The sequence below is a fragment of the Acomys russatus genome, chromosome 6 (genome assembly GCF_903995435.1).
Source record: "Acomys russatus chromosome 6, mAcoRus1.1, whole genome shotgun sequence".
Lineage (NCBI taxonomy): Eukaryota > Metazoa > Chordata > Mammalia > Rodentia > Muridae > Acomys > Acomys russatus.
Window position 1 is genome coordinate 42,340,058 of NC_067142.1, and position 16,812 is coordinate 42,356,869.

Sequence of the window (16,812 nt, forward strand, 5' to 3'; positions counted from 1 at the left end):
CAGGTAATGTGTGGTGGTTTTGGGGACCGGGACTGTGGGATGAATGGGGAGGAAGGTTGAAGAGGAAGATCTCTGTGCTACACTGGAGATAGGGGCAGAGGGCAAAGGGAGACCCCAGAGGGTAGTCTGCTACAGAGTTGGGAGATGACACTGGGGAATTGGATTTGGAGGAGAGGAGGGAGGGGTTAAGATTTGCAGTTAGACTATTTGCCCAGAGTATGATTTCACATCAGAAAATATTAAAAAACCCTCACAAATGTTTTGCAGATTTGTGACACAATTAATAATACTAAATACTCCATGAAAATTTCTATGTTACTGAAATATTTTTAAAATATTTTTTAATAATTTATTCTTGTTACATCTCAATGTTTATCCCATCCCTTGTATCCTCCCATTCCCTCCCCCCATTTTCCCATTATTCCCCTCCCCTATGACTGTTCCTGAGGGGGATTACCTCCCCCTATATATTCTCATAGGGTATCAAGTCTCTTCTTGGCTACCTGCTGTCCTTCCTCTGAGTGCCACCAGGTCTCCCCCTCCAGGGGACATGGTCAAATGTGAGGCACCATAGTACGTGAGAAAGTCATATCACACTCTCCACTCAACTGTGGAGAATATTCTGACCATTGGCTAGATCTGGGAAGGGGTTTAAAGTTTACCTCCTGTATTGTCCTTGGCTTTAAAATATATTTTATTGATTTATTCATATTACATCTCAATTGTTATCCCATCCCTTGTATCCTCCTATTCCTCCCTCCCTCCCATTTTCCCTTTACCCCCTTCCCCTATGGCTGTGACTGAGGGAGACCTCTTCCCCCTGTATATGCTCATAGGGTATCAAGTCTCTTCTTGGTAGCCTGCTATCCTTCCTCTGAGTGCCACCAGGCCTCCCCATCCAGGAGACGTGGTCAAATATGAGGCACCAGAGTTCATGTGAAAGTCAGACCCCACTCTCCACTCAACTGTGAAGAATGTCCTGTCCATTGGGAAGATCTGGGTAGGGGTTCGAAGTTTACTGCATGTATTGTCCTTGGCTGGTGCCATAGTTTGAGCAGGACTTTGAACTATATAATTCTTACAACTTTATAGTTTGACAAGAAGACCACACAATACTTTTCATCTCGGTTAAACTAAGCCTAAAAAGGTAACAGCACATTAACCCTTGTTATTGTGAAAAGTGTGGATTAAGCCACTTACTGGAAGTTTCAATTAGCAGCTATTTTTATCAGCATAGGCCATGCCTGAGTATAGTATTGTACTTAGTTTGGTGTCTACGGCAGGTTAGAGCCAAATTATGGAATAAAGTGAATTCTCTCATTAGTGCCTTAACAGTCAGGCTCTAATTAAAACCACACATGTATTTATTGACAACATTTTACTCATAGGGGGAAAAATCCATATTTAGTTAGCAGACTCCCAGCAACATTGCCAACAGCTTGCAGTGCTCCTGTTGTTGCTAGCAACATGAAACCATGTGCAGAACAAATAGCAATAGGAGCCTTCTGCATTTTCTCATCTTGACAGGGTGCTCTGACGCTGAGATTAACAAGCCCGAAGACAAAGAAGTGCTTACCACTGGAAAGTATGTTCTGCACCGAACTGGAAAGGAGTGTGAGCACAGATGTAGTGTTTTTAGTTTTCTCGGCATCTAGGTACAGATTACTGATGAGCACTACAATTCCTTGATGTTACAATATTCATATTATTTAGTATTGGCATTTTCACTATATTTCACATCTACTATGAATATTTTTTTCAGAAAACTGTGATTATTTTTGAGTGGATATATTAATAAATTGCAGTGTTTCTTCATTTTAAATTCTAAACATATATTTCTTAGGGGTTTAAATTTCTTTAATGTATGGGGGAAGGAGGCCTATTTTGTCCTCATGACTTTAATTAAGGTGGTAAATTAAGAACAGTGATTTATTTGGGTTAGTTCTTTGGAACAATGGGGCAATTGATAACTGGATAAATTGCACTTTACTAAGTGCTTAGGATTCTTCTAAATCCTGTGAAAAAGAAAATGCAAATGTGGAGAGAACCTTAGGTCCACACTTACTGCTCTGGATGAGAGGGTAGTTGTGCAAGGCGCTGTGATAAGACAACATCCATTATAAAGGGTTCAAAAACAATGAATTTTGACAAAGCCCTGGGCATGTGTACTTGCTTGCCATGGGCTGCTGTAGCAAAAGGCACCACTCATTGGTGGCTTAAACAATAGAGTTGTATTTTTGTGCAATTCCAGAGGCTGGGTGCCAGGCACCAACATTTTGCTGTGGCTGACTTACGCCTCTGTATTCAGATGTCTTCCCTCTGTGTATGCCTGGGCTCTATATCTTCCTGACACAGTGAATTAGAACCCACTCTTATGACTTCAGCTTAATGCAGTCAAAATTTAGAAGACCCTAACTCCAAACACAGTTCTGTTCTGAGATAGTGGGAGCTAAGACTGTACACCATAGTTTATTAAAACACACACACACACACACACACACACACACACACACAATTATCGGAAGGTTTGCACGGCTTATCTGGACAAAAGGTATGTATACTTTTCTCATACATTTTTTGTTTTTATTCCTATAAATTTTGATTTTCAAATATAGTAAAATATAGAAGGAAAAATTTCTGTAAACATTTGGATACTCACTTAAAATAATATTTATTTATTCACTTTACAGCCCAGGCATAGCCTCTTTCCTCCTCTTGTCCCAGTTCCACCCTCTCTCTTCCATTTCCCCTCCCCTATCCCTCAGAAAAGGGGAGCCTCCCTACCCACCCACCCCAGCTCATCAAATCCCATCAGGACTGATTTCATTCTCTTTCTCTGTGGCCTGGCAGGACAGTCCCACTAGGGGGAAATGATTGAAAAGCAGGCAACAGAGTCCTTGTTAGAGACAGCTCCTGCTCCCCTAACTAGTGGACTCACATAAAATATGAGTTGTCCATTGGGTATATCCGTGTAGAGGACCTAGATCAAGTCCATGTTTGGTCTTTGGTTGGTGCTTCAGACCCCACACGCCTCTCTGAGCTCTGGTTAGTTGGCTCTGTTGGCCTTTTATGGTGCTCTTTTCACACCTAGGTCATTTTATCCTTCTTCCCACTTTTCCACTAGACTCCCTATGCGTTGCCCTATGTTCGGCTGTGAGTCTCAGCATCTGTTTTGAAGTGTGCTGGGCAGAGCCTCTCAAAGAACAACTTAGATGGGCTCTTGTCTGCAGGCATAGTAGAATATCCTTAGTAGTGTCAGGGGTTGGCTCTCTTCCATGTGATGGGTCTTGGGTTAGGCCAGGTATTGGTTGCACATGTCCTCAGTCTCTGCTTTAACTGTTCTATCTTTATCCCTGCACATCCTGTAGGCAGGGTAAAATTTGCATCAAAGTTTTTGTGGGTGGGTTGGTGTTCTCCTCCCTCCACCGTGAGTATTGTCTACTTAGAAGGTTTCCTCTTCAGTATCCACGGTCCCTGCTACTAGGAGTCTCAGCTAGAGTCCTCATTGTATCCCCACTCTTCCCAGGTCTGATATCCACCCTTATTTCTCTTTGTGCTTCCTCTCCTCCCTTGTTCCCTCTCTTCAGCCACTAGTTCTTTCTATTCTGTTTCCCCTTCTGAGTGATATTTTAGCATCATCCCTTGGGTTCTTCTTGTTACCTATCTTCTTTGTAGTATGTTTATCCTCTACTAAATGGCTAAAATCTGCTTATAAGTGAATACCATGTGTGTTTTTCTGGGTCTGAGCTACCTCACTCAAGATGATCTTTTCTAGTTCCATCGATTTGCCTGCACATTTCATGATTTTCTTGTTTTTAATGGCTGAGTAGTGTTCCATTGTATAAATGTACCACAGTTTCTTTATCCATTCTTGGATTGAGGAACATCTAGGTTGTTTCCTGATTCTAGATATTACAAATAAAGCTGCTATGACATAACTGAGCAAATGTCCTTGTTGTATGGTGCAGCATTTTTTGAATGTATGCCCCAGAGTTGTATAGCTGGGTCTTGAGGTAGAGCTATTCCCAGTTTTCTGAAAAAACAACTGATTGATTTCAAAAATGGCTGTACAAGTTTGCACTCTCACCAGCAATGGAGGAGTGTTCTCCTTCTCCACATGCTTGTCAGAATGTGCTGTCATTTGAGTTATCGATCTTAGCTATTCTGACAGGTGTAAATTGGAATTTCAAGTCATTTTGTTTTCTGTTTCCCTGATGACTAAGGACTTTGAGCATTTCTTTAAGTGCTTCTTGGCTTTGAGATTCCTCTGTGAGAATTCTCTGTTTATCTCTGTGCCCCATATTTTAAGTGGGTTATTTTATTGTTATGTTTAAATTTTTTGGTACCTTATATATTTTGGATATTAGCCTTTTGTCGAATGTAGGATTGGTGAAGACCTTTTCCCATACTCTTCATAATAGCTACAAATAATATAAAATATCTTGGTGTTACTGTAACCAGACAAATCAAATACCTGTATGACAAGAGCTTTATGTCTCGGAAGAATGAAATTGAAGAAAATATCAGAAGGTGGGAAGATCTCTCATGTTCATGGAGCAGTAGTATTAACATAGTAAAGATGGGCATCTCACCGAAAACAATCTACAGATTCTATGCAATCCCCAGCAAAATACCAACACATTTTTTTACAAGCCTTGAAAGAATAATTCTCAACTTTACATAGAAAAACAAAGAATCCAGAATAGCTGGAACAATCCTATACAAGAATAGAACTTCTGGAAGTATTTCCGATCCTTACTTCAGGCTATACTACAGAGCAATAGTAATACAAACTGCATGCTAATGGCATAGAAATAGACTGTCTGATCAATGGAATTGAATTGAAGACCCAGAAGTAAACCCACACACCTATGGACATGTGATTTTTGACAAAGGAGTGAAAACTATACAATGAAAAAAAAAAAAAACCAAAAAAAAAAAAAAAAAAAGATCATGTTCAATACATAGTACTGGCAATATTTATCATCCTGCACAAAACTCAAGTCCAAGTGGACGAAACATCTCAACATAAAACCAGATGCACTAAATCTATTAGAAGAGCAAGTGGGGAAGAGCTTTGAGCTTATAGGCATGGGAAACAGCTTCCTGAACAGAGCATCAACAGCTCAGGCTTTAAGATCAATAATTAATAAATGTCTATGGTGATTACTCCTGTGGAGGATTTTGCTTTTTATCCACTTTAATGTAGTATAAGCTCATTTTAATTCTGAAAATGATTATAACCTTTATAATCACCACAGACTCAGAGTGAAACCACCATTTGCTAACAGATACTTACCTGATATCAAGTAAATAAAAATTGTAAAAGATTAAAAGTGAGCATCCATTTTGTTCTATTCTCCTTTGTCTTACAGAAGCCTTTCAGTTTCAATAGGTCCCATTAATTAATTATTGATACAAGATTATCACGCCGTTATGTTCAATACTTCTAACACAGCCCCGGGAACTACAACTAGTTAAAATTTTTTCTTTTAAAATTCTTTCAAAAATTTATTTTTATTTAAATATATGTGTAAGTGTGTCTGTGTGAGGGTATGTCATGGATGCAGGTATCTGTAGAGGCACAAAGAGGGTCTTGGATCCCCTGGAGCTGGAGTTCCTGGTGGTTATGGGATACAGAAGTTGGCTTCTGGAACCTATGCAAGGCTTTTCTTAATGGCCTTTGAATATCTGTTCTGACACTCTATTGCTGTATAGGCAACAACCACACACACACACACACAAAGAGTAGCAAACACGTTTAAAGCTGAGCCATATCACTAGCCATATAAAATATTTTCTTATGAAATGTATGTTTAGGTGTCCATGAAGTATAAATTATTATGCCATGAAATAAAGCACAATAGATATTTTCTGAACGTGTACTTTCCCGTGACTCGGGTAAGCATAGCTACTGCCATCCATAGAGCAAATGTTGAGCAACAATGTCAAGCATTGATGAAACAATGATTGTCATTTGCCATGGAAATGACGAGAAAGTGTCAGGCTTTCCTGGTGACTTGTGTGACTCAGAGAAGGAAAGTTTGATGAACTTCATTAAGGTCACAGAAGAGGATTGTCCTCTAGGAAGCTTGTCTTCTCTGAATTGCCAGCAGTGGAGGTGTCACCTCACTTGGACTTGTACTTGGTGATTTGCCCTGGGAGTAGCCAGTCAAGAAAGTGTTGTCAACACCAAACTTTGATAACCTTCCTTTGTTAGCATCTGGAAGGAGCTATTTTTAATAGGCTTTTCATTTATAAAGATGATTAATACCTGTGCAGACAGTGACCGTTTGTTTGTCTTGGAAGGGATTGAGAATGTGCACTGACTCCCTGCGTCCCTCATATCCTGTACCCACTGAGATGTTGAGAATGTGTTTCCAAGACGATGGTCAGGTCAGTGCCAGTCTGTGACCATAGGGAAAAACCACTTAACACAAGCATTGCCCAATCTTAACAACTTTGCTGAGGAAGCACAGCACTCCAAATAAGTGCACATTTTCCTCAGAATTAAGGGAGCTCACGTCCATAGTGAAGTCAGCATTAATAGAAAATTTACCTCATGTTCTATATGGCCTAAATAATGCAACCACAAATTAAGCAAAATCAGAATTGGTGAAAATTCAAATCATCATTTAATTTATAAACCCAATAACTGAAATGAATCAGAAAGTGGGGACATTAGAGCTTGATTTTTGAAGCGTTAAGAAGCCTGATCATTCCTAAAATAGAACACATGAAAGTATTAAATAAAGGATACTTCCTGTTCTTAGGGGAAACTTTGGAGTCCATTGGAACATCTAAGTAATTAAAATCGGTAGCTGCTCCTGTAGTTCCAGACTTATAAGTAAACGTAAGGTAAAGTTCATTTTAAATCTATGAAAGCTCTTAGGGTGAAGCTCAATTGGTAGCGTACTTGCCTAGCGAGCCTAGGACCCTGGGTTTAACCCTCAGTGCCGCATAAAACTGAGCACGGGGCACACTCCTGTATTCCTAGCTCTATGGAGGTGAAACAGGGAGGCTCGGAAGTTCCTGGTCATATCTGGTGGCTTAGTGTATTTATGATTATGCTAGGCTACATGAGACTATGTCTCAAAAAAATTATGAGAATGATGTCACAATGAGAATTAGAAATAAACATTAAAGAAAGACAATATTGACAATTTATAAAGTGATATTAAAGACATATTTAAAGAGATATAGTAAACTTTTATACTAAAAGCGTTATATACCTTTATTTAAGAAAAAAAAAAAGTTTAAAAGTGAATCAGCCAATCCTCTATTTTAACATGTTGGTTATTGGGAAAGCAACAATAAGTTAAATTATCAAACTGTAATAGCATAAAATTGATAAGCTATCTTTAAAATTATGGCATAACCACACTAATGTCTAATTTGCTATTTTAAAACATAAATAAAGCTGCTAGACCATTGATAAATATTGCACATGATACTGACAGGCTGTAAAGTTCTCTGCTCATTAATAGATCAAGCCTCGGATGCTGCTATGTCATCACTTTATGTAAGTACACAAAAAGATGACCACATAATATGCAAAGAAATAAAAAATCACAAATACACAGAATGAATCATATCATTTACAAAGGATGATTATAGATGCCAAATGAAAAAGATTTCATATGCAACTGGTATAAATAAAATAACACAGAAAGTATGGATCATTGCATCTACATTCATTAGTGACAAAGTTAGAAATGAGCAAGACACTTTTATAAAATGTAGTAAATCTAATATTAAATTCAAAATCTATATGTAAACACTGTGAACACTGTAAGGTAGTCATCTTGAGAAATTGAATACAAAATAAATATAGGATCCCTTCTAGCTTCATAGACAATACAATTATAAGAATCATTGTAAGACTGGACAGCCTAAGAAAATTGATTGATGCCCATCAGTTAAATATATAAAGTTTATAAAAGTCTTTTCAGTTATATTAATCTCTCTCTCTCTCTCTCTCTCTCTCTCTCTCTCTCTCTCTCTCTCTCTTTCTCTCTCTCTCTCCTCTCTCTCTCTCCCTCCCTTCCCCCTCTCTCCCCACCACTCTCTCTTTCTCTCTGGTATGCAACTGAGTTAGTTTTCCTCTTGAATCATGTGAGATTCAAGAATGGAGTTCAGGTTTTCAGAGTTGGTGGCAAGTGCCTTTACCTGTGGTCCAGCATGTTTGACAATCTCAGTGGGCATTCCAAAGTGATTTTTTTCTTTTTTTTATTGTCATATGCTAATTATACAATGTAATAGGCATTAGTGATTATGGCAGTGCATTTTATGCACTTTGGTCATTGCTTGTAATGGTATTTCTTAATTTATAGGTATGTTGGGGGAAGAGATGTAAAAATTGAAAAAATATTGATTTCTTAATATGAGGTCCTTTTCTGTAGACCTCTGAAATTTTTTTCTGGTGTCTTGAGAAGGTCCTTCCATTGTGCTTCAGCACCTAATAGGTGCCCTCTTTTTGGTGCCTCGGTGGTTGTGTTCCCCGGCATATGGCCTTCCCATCATAATGCCTTCTGCCCCTCTTCTAATAATTCACATGCCATTCAGTTATAAGGTAAAACTCCTGTATGTCTGTACGCATTTCTAACGATTTTTCTTTAAAATTTATATAATGTGTTGAAAAATATAACTTTTTATAAAATCATGAAGTTAAAGTTACATTTTACCTATTTGCCTTATAATATTAAGTATGTAATATGTATGTATGTATGTGTGTGTGTATGTATGTATGTATGTATGTATGTATGTATGTATGTATGCATGTATATTTATTTATTTCACTGATAGCTAGAACAGGGCAAGCATGTTTGAAAAACATGATTTCCATGAGGATTGAGAAATCTTAGTTTAGTCTGTCTTAGGAATTTTTTCCTGTACTTTTCTGCCCTCTAGTGGTGATATAGCAAAGACCGAAGAAAAATTTCAAAGGTAAAATGCCAGTTGGAAGCTTTTTGTTTTTTGTTTTGACAATTTACACAGAGATTTTATTTTTATTTTTAATATATTTTATTAATTTATTCATATTACATTTAAATTGTTATCCCATCCTTCGTGTCCCCCACTCCTCCCTCCCTCCCATTTTCCCTTTACTCCCCTCCCCTATGCCTGTGACTGAGGTGGACCTCCTCCCCCTGTATATGCTCATAGGGTATCAAGTCTCTTCTTGGTGGCCTGCTATCCTTCCTCTGAGTGTTTAACTTCTTGGGTAGCATATTTAAAAATTATGAATCTCTCAATTGTCAATAGTGCACATTGATACAGTACCTATTTCTGCTGCTCCTGTGTCATAACTTAATCAAATTAAACAAATGACTAATACTAAAATGACTTTCACATTGAAAAAAAAACAATAGTAAAATAATATAAAAATAAATGAAAATTATAAAATAATTCATTGATAAATGAAGATATATATGCGTGTGCATGTGTTTATGTGTATGTAGGACATATAAGCAGAAATAAAACTGCAAGCTTGGAGGAGAATAGAATGTATATGTCATAAAGGCACGAAGAAGAAATGTTTAGGAGTAGTAAGGGGGCCGGGAGGTGGAGAAGGGTACTGGTGGGAGACAGCAGTGAAGACAGAGAATAAGAGAAAAGTAAAATGATATAACACGTTTGAAAATGTCACACTGAAGCCCATTCCTTCGCATACTAAGCAAAGAATACGTTGTGGATAAGGCTGGTGTAGACGGGGACTGGCCTTGCTAGAGATTAGCACTACTACGAAGCTGTTGGCGGGGAGGGGGAGATGGCTGAGTAGGGAAACAGGTCGAAGGACGGTGAGGTTTCAGCCCGAGGAGCCACAGTGGGGGAGCAAAGAACTGAGGTCAACAGTCCTCGGACCTCCAGAGGCAGGGTGGGGTCAGGGGGGGATGCAGACATACATATTCTCTCCCCTCTCTCCATCTCTCTCTCTCTCTCTCTCTCTCTCTCTCTCTCTCTCTCTCTCTCTCTCCTTTCCTTCAAACATCCCTCCCTCTCTCCCTCCCTCTCTCCCTCCCTCTCTCCCTCTCTCCCTCTCTCTTTCTTTCTTCTTCTTTCTCTTTTTCTCTCACACACAGATGAAGACACAGATGCACATAAGAGACATAAACATTTAATAAATAAACAAATGAATCTTACTGTAGCAACGGGGAAGTTGCCTTGAGGGCAAGACCTCACCCATGTCAAAGGCCCCAGAATTTAAAAGTGCAAACTGAAAAACAGTCCTTTGAAAATAGAGTGTCCCAGAAGCACCTTACTCTCACAGGGGCACCTAAGAAGTGTTTTCTCTGGTTCAGCTTCAAAGACACTCGAAGGCTGCTATAGCTATGGTCCAAGGGAGTACAGCTTTATCTCAAGCTAGCAGTAGAAGCTGGCAGCATCAGCTGGACTAGCTGCCATGCAGTGCCAGATTCACAGGGTCACAGAAGCTTGTACCATGCCTCTAGAAAGAAGCCTTTGAGATTAGGTCTCCTGTCAGAACCAAGTTTTTCTTACTGAGCCTTTAAGTGAGCTACTTATGACACTGGGAAGGAGGATGTGATTTGCAGTGGAGACTCTAGGATGTTGAAGAGACCAGAAATGTAGGGCATTTTGAATGAGAGCTACAGGCACAAAACAGTTTGCTGTAGCTCAGATCACGCCACCCTGTTCCCCCAAAACATGGAGCTACAGGATTTAATGTTTGTCCTGTTGTAGTTCAGTCTTTTGTGGTCTGATCTTCTGCTGTTTATTGCTCTTGTGCTAATGAAACAGGATAACTTGTGTTTTGGTTTTATAGAAGCTCACAGTTAAGGGTTTTTCTTGAGACTTAGAAGACACATCAGTCTTATAAATAATGTTGAGACTATGAAGACTATGGGGACTCTTGAAGATGGAAAAAAAATTAAATTATGCTATGGTGCATGAGCCTGTAGGGGCCAGCAGTGTAATGTTATGGTTTGAGTGAGAAATTACCTCACCCTCAAATGTTTGAGTGCTTGGTAGTCATCTGGAGACATTGTTCTGGAAGGTTTGAAGCCTTTGGAAGGTTTGAAGTCTGGCTTTTGGATTATGTCACTAGCAGTGTACCTCTTAAGGTTAACTGCTTATGACTAGGACCCATACTCTCTACTTCTGGCTCCATTGTCTTAGAATGAACTCTGCCACACAGCTGTGCTATAGGGTCCCTCTGTCATGCCTTCCCACCTATGATAGATTTAAATCTATCTGAAACCTTGAGTCCAAATAAGCCTTCCCCGCTCCCCAGAGCTCTTCTCAGTCACTGTCACAGTGATGAGAAAACTAATGAACATCGGTATCATTATTAGTTACAATTTAAAATACAGTGGATACCTTCCCTCCCACCTTACATTTTCAATGGAGTTTTGTCAGGATTAAATGCAGAGTCAGTGAGAAATGAGCTGAAGTACGTCTAATAATACCTACGAGTTGGTCAGACAAAATAAGCTAATGGCAGTTTATAGAACTGGAGTACAAATTTAGTCTGAATATTTAGAAGAATTGAGGTGTATAATTTACTCAGAGCTGAAAGATAACAGGCACTGATAATGAAGGGAAAATGATATTTTTGTCTGATCAACCTGACGTTGTCAGTGAGAGACCTTATCTCAAAACAAAAGGCGCCCAAAGAGTGACACTCATGATGTTCCTCTGGCTTCCACATACATGTATACACATGTACAAATGCTCTCTATTCCATAACACACACACACACACACACACACACACACACACACAGAGTGAATGAGCAAGTTAGCAAGCAAGAGAGCAAAAGCGAGAGAGCGAGAGTGAGTGAGGTTGAGAAATAGCTTACAGATTTACATTTTGGGAGTTTAACGTTTGAAATCATCATAATCAAGGGTTAGTAAGTTCCTGTAATTCTTTGGGTGATAGGTGGAAGGTGTCTATAAAAGAGCTAAACTGCCCTCAAGTGACTAACCTAACAAGAAAGCTTGTTTTGAGTCCAGGACTTGTAGTCTTGGATACTGGCAACTGTGTTCTGAAAAGCTGTGGTGGCTGCTGTGGGTGGTGACCTGTATCAGGAATTCCCGTCAACATTGCTGGTGAATTATATCCGCACACAAGCTTGAGGTGTAACCCCTTGGAATTAAGTTTTCTTATTGGAATCTGGCTGTATTATGTGTACAACCCTCTGTACATTAGTCCTCCATCAAAAGCACAAAGGTTTTACACCCTGCCTTAAAACCTAAAAATACATTGTTGTTGTTGTTTTTTTTTATTTTAATGAGGAACATTCATTAATGTATGTGTCAGATATTAATTCAGCACCCTTTGTGTAAGCAATTCAGTGGCGCTTTGTCAACCAGAAAGAAAACATCATCTATCCCACTATGTGTGAAGAGTGTGTGTGTCTGGTATACCAAAAGAATATAATGTCCAAGCAATGTCTACCCTGTGTACACCTCTTCTGCTTTTCCTTCATCCAATCACTCCCATGCCCCATTCCATCTCAAACACACTTTCTTCTTCTATAATTATCATTATTTACACACATTACACACATATATGAATAAATAGATAAATACAGCCTACCAGGTCTATTTAGCATTACTCATATATGTTTTTATCGCTAACCACTTGGTATTGGCTAGCTGATTGGAGGGCTCAACCCTAAAGGAAAGTAATTCTTCCTCTCTCAGCAGTCATGAAGTGCCTGCGGGTCTTCCTCTACGGGTGGGGCCTCATGAGGTTTCTTCCACCTTCGTTCAATATCCTGTCTTGTTAGAACTCCTGCAACAACCTTATAACTGATTTCCTTTCTTTTTATTTGATTTGTCCCCAGTCAATTCTCCTCACAGTACATGAGTATGTTTCTTAAAATGTAATTTGGTTGAGTTATATTGTGCTGGGCTGAACTGATTAAAAAATTTTAGTGCTTTCCCAAAGAATGTAGAATAGGGTAAGTAAGATCTAGTTAGTGTTTACCTCAGCTTGATCCATTTTTTTTTTTTTCATTTCCCACCATACTTTGGGTTCCCAGGCTTCTTTCACATTCCTGTACTCAGACTCATTTTCTCCTCCCTCGGAGCTTTTCATCGTCTTTCCCCTCCACCCACTTTCTTATCATCCAGACAGCCTTTCTTCCTCCCACCCATCAGTCTGTTGTGCCAACCCTATCTAAACTTCTAGCACATGTTGAACTCTGTCATACTTCAAAGGCTTTAAAATTTACCTTTTAAAGATGACAATATAATTATATCATTTCCCCCTTCTTTTTTCCTCCTCTAATTCCCCATATGCCTCTCCTTGCCCTCTTTCAAATTCATGATCTCTTTTCTATAAATGCTGTTACATATAAATATGTATATGTTTATACATGTATATTCCTAAACACATAAATACAACCTGCTCAGTCTGTGTAATGTTACCTGAATGTATGTTTTCAGGGATGACCATTTGGTATTGGAACCATTAGTATTGATGAGTTCTTCCCTGGAGAAGACTATTTCTTCAGCTCTCTGAGTTTCTTAGTCGCTCGCAGTGGTTTATGTACAGTTAAGGGCTCATGAGCTTTTGCATGGCCCACTTTAGCACATCCATTGCTGTTGATTTTAACCTTAAATTTGACAGTAAAAACATTAACTAGTAAGTACAGATATTCATGTAAATTAAATAATGCATTACTAAATGATGAATGTTCAAAGAAAAAAGTGAAGAAAGAAAGAAAAACAGTTTCTGGAACCAAATGAAAACAAAAACACAATGCAACAAGTGTCAGAGACATATTAAAAGCAGTTTTAGAAAGAGAAATTCATAGCTCCAAGCTCCTTAATTAAAATACCAGGAAAAGTACAAATAAATGACTTATGATACAATTCAAGTATGGGGGAAAACAAGCAAACCAAATCCAATCCCAAGCAGTGGCAAAATAAATAAATAAATAAATAAATAAATAAATAAATAAATAAAATTCAGAGAAATAAATGAATGGAATAGAAGAAAAGAAACAATACAAAGAATAAGGAAATCTAAGAGCTGATTCTTTGAGAAGATAAACAAGATCATCAGATGTTTGGCTCAACTAATGAAAAGAAAGAAAGAGAAGACACAAATTGATAGAACTAGAAATGAACAGGCAAGCACTACAACAGATACCAAAGTAATTCAGACTACTATAAGGGCATACTTTCCTGTATTCTTTGTTAGAAAATATCAAAGAAATATACACATTTTTAGATTCATCTAAGCCACCAACCTTAAAACAAGAAGAGATTAGCAACTAAATAAACTCATAACAAATAATGAAACAGAAAAAAAAAAAAAAAAAAAAAAAAAAAAAAAAAGGGCTGACTGACTGAGAAATCCAGGCCCAGAGGAATTTGCAGCAGAATTCTACAAGACTTGTACAGAAGCGCTTCTACTGTTCCTTTTTAAATGATTCATAAATGTAAAAGCAGAAAGAACACTTTCAAACTCCTCCCACCAAGCTATCATTACTCTAATAAAGAAACAGGATGAAAATGAAGCAAAATAGTAAAGCTTAAGTCAACATCCCTGATCAATACAGATATAAAAATCCTCAATAAAATACTTGCAAGCCAAATACTGTAATTTATCAAACGATTATCTATCAAAATCAAAATGTCATCAATAAATATGTTAAATCATATAAAGGAACTTGACAAAATTCATTGTGTCTTCAGGATATCAGTTCTAAATAGAGTAGGACTGTAGTGAACATACCTCCACACAATAAGGCCACGCTTGACAAATTCACAGCCAACATCATCCTAAATGGAGAAAAACTTGGAGAAAAACAGATTTTTAGCAATTTGGAAAAAGTACACTTTGAAGTATCGCGGAATTGTCGGCAGCTTGCTGATAATGTAGGTTGGCATGGATAAACTGAAGTGACACATGAGGAAGGAAAGATGGAAGGAAGGAAGTGAGGGGGGAAGGAAGGAGTGAAAGGAGGAAGCCAGCTGTCTGAAAGATGAAGAAGTAAGGCAGCCAGAGGGGAAAGAAGATGAAAAGATGAAAGAGGAGGGAGAGGTTGAGTATGCTTACAGGAACCCAAAGCATTGTGGGAAATGGAACAAATGGATCAAGCTGGGGTAGGCGTTAGCTGGGTCTTGCCTGCTGTATTCCACATTTTTAGAAAGCTCATGAGGTTTTATTTTTATGTTTAGTGTTTTTAACTGAAATTAAATTACATAACTTTCTTGTTCCCCTTCCTCCATCCGCTTCTCCCATGTCACATGTCCCCTTTAACTTGATAGCTTCTTTATCTTTGATCGTATTTGTTATATAATATATACAAATAGATATATTTGTATGTACAAATAAAGATATACAAGTAGAACCTGCTGGGTCCATTTTCTTTTTCTTGTGTGTATATAGCTTTAAGGCTGGCCACTCTGCATTGAACAACTAATAAAGGGGCTTCATCTTTGGGAGAGGTTAATTTTCCTTCTTCTTGCAATCAGCACTCATCTGTAGTGCATTGTCTAGCAAGAAGTGGTTCTCACATATCAGTGGCAACCAACAGCTGTCTAATTGGACTTAAGGGTACTCAAGAGGAGGGAATCACACCTGGTATTGGGAACCTGGCCAGCTTCCTAGGACTAGTGGGATTATGGACCTGAGAAAAGAATCTAGTACCACTACCTAGCTAGGGGAGCAGAATTCCTTTCTACAGTATCAATCGTATCCTTATATGCACAGGTGTCCATGCCACCCCTCATCAAGGGAGCCTCTCTTTTCAGTAAATGGGGACTGTTTCAGTTTTATTGCTGTAAAAAGGCACCACAGCCAAGATGACTATTATAAAAGGAAGCGTTTAATTTGGCTCTTGCTTACAGTTTTAGAGGCTTAGTCCATGATCATAATGGTAGGATGCAGACAGGCCTGGGCCTGGAGCAGTAGCTGAGATCTTTATATCCTTATCTGCAAGCAGCAGATAGAAAGAGGAAGACACTGGACCTAGTGTAGGCTTTTGAAACATTAAAGCCCACTCTCGGTGACACACTTCCTCCAATAAGGCCATATGAACTCCCACAAGGCCACATGTCCTAATCCTTCCCAAATAGTTCTATTTAACTGGGGACTAGGTGTTCAAATATATGCGCCTATGGAGGCCATTCTCATTTAAAATATCACAGAGACCATCATAGACACCACAACTGGACACAATGCAGAGATCAGCATATCATGTGGAGCCCAGTGCCTGTATATACATCTACATCACAACAGCTGAAAAAGGAACATCATGGAACAGGCAGCAGAAAAATTGTAAGAGCCAGAATACTAATAAGTTGGCTGTGAAACAGTTTGTCCTATGGTTAGCTGTATAGACAAGACTGGGCCAACAACAATATCAATAGGCATGTTGCCGCAGAAGGGGAAATTATTTCCTACTGATGATTTAAAATTGTTGTTGTTGTTAATATTATTATTATTTTACATTTAAATTTCAGTTTCTCCTCCCTCCTCTTCTTCCAGTTTCTCCCTCCCCTGCCCACCTCCTTGCCACCCCAATCTACTCCTCCTCATTTTCTCTTCAGAAAAGAGGAAGCCTCTTATGGATATCAATCAACAAGTCATTAAAAGTTGCAGTAAGACCAGGCACACAGAGAAAGGGGAAGCAGGCTATCCAGATGAGACATGATAGCCTGTGGTCATATGGTGAGGGAGGAAGTCCCCTTCTGTCAGAGGTCTAGGGGAGGGGAATAGGGCTAAAGAGGGAGGGAAGGTTGGAATAGGAAGATATAACTGAGGGGATAACAATCGAGATGTCATCTGAATATATATAGACTAGGCACCTCCCCTAGTATTAAGGATGGACAA